Source organism: Lupinus angustifolius, chromosome LG14, assembly GCF_001865875.1.
Source record: "Lupinus angustifolius cultivar Tanjil chromosome LG14, LupAngTanjil_v1.0, whole genome shotgun sequence".
NCBI classification, from domain to species: Eukaryota; Viridiplantae; Streptophyta; class Magnoliopsida; order Fabales; family Fabaceae; genus Lupinus; species Lupinus angustifolius.
In genome coordinates this window covers 11,339,392-11,340,655 of record NC_032022.1, presented here as the reverse complement: position 1 = coordinate 11,340,655, position 1,264 = coordinate 11,339,392, and positions in this window count along the sequence as shown.

Genomic DNA, 1,264 nt, shown 5'->3' with positions numbered 1-1,264 from the left:
CCCCGTGAAAGAAAGAATTGAATATATTTCATTTTCTCTTCACATCCCGTGAAAGAAAGAATTCTTTTACAACAATGAAGAATATTCAACTATGGCAGATTGCCTTTACAAGTATGAAACTTATGTAACTTGCAATCCAAGCTCTGAATATATATAGAAGTATATAATGCTCTTTTGTAAACATCTTTGAAACACTTAAAGCAACTTTGCAAAATTAACTTGAAAGTTTAAGAACAAGTTGCAAAGAGTTAAAAGATAAGTTCTAAGAAAAGTGTGAGAGCTTTTGAGAAAATAGTATGAAAGTTGTATGTATTCTCTTGTATATTGTATGTTGTTTGTGTGAGAGTTTAGAGCCTTTATATAGAGTTTAAAAACTTCCTTTGAAGGTTTCTAAAAGTTTATGAGTTGTTTGGAGTGAAAAACTTTCACTTTGAAATCTGAAAAACACTTCCAACAGCTCTCAGTAATGGGTTACTCATTTGAGTAATGGGTTACTCAAACTTTCTGTCCACTTGAAATTCGAATTTTACATTGAGTAATCGGTTACTCACTTTGAGTAATCGGTTACTCACTTTGAGTAATCGGTTACTCACTTTGAGTAATCGGTTACTCAGCTTCAAAAATCAGTTTTTCAGTTGGATAACTCTTTTCTCACACATGTAACCTGTTACACACTTTTAAGTCTTTTAAAAGTGTCTCACATTTTCTAAAAAATAGTTTGAGCAATTATACTTGTATATACTTAAGAGTTTAGGATAGAAGTACTTACAAAGACTTAATCTAATGTCTTGAAGCTTTATCTTCATTTGTCTTCATAAGTCATCTTCATTTTCTTCTTTTTGGTGATGTTGGTGTCTTCATCAAAACCGTGCCAAGGTCAGGAGCAAGATCTTCTTCACAATCTCCCCCTTTTTGATGATGACAAACCAATATCTTCTTGACAATGTAGCTTTCTGAATTTTATGAGAGTAGCATACTTGATGATATATCTTGAGTTGTCTTGAGTATGTCCCCTATCTTGTATGCTCCCCCTTTCATTTGGAGTGAAGTGCCTGGAATAAAATTTGACAGAAAATACATTTTCCCAATTCTCCCAACTTTTCTCCCCCTTTTGACTTCATCAAAAAGTAGAAAAGCCAAGAGTCCAACACAATATATATATAGCATACATGATATATAGCACAATTGATATAGCAATAATAACAGTGCATATCATAATATAGATGTTCAAACATTTAAATCATAACATAACATAGTAAAGCAG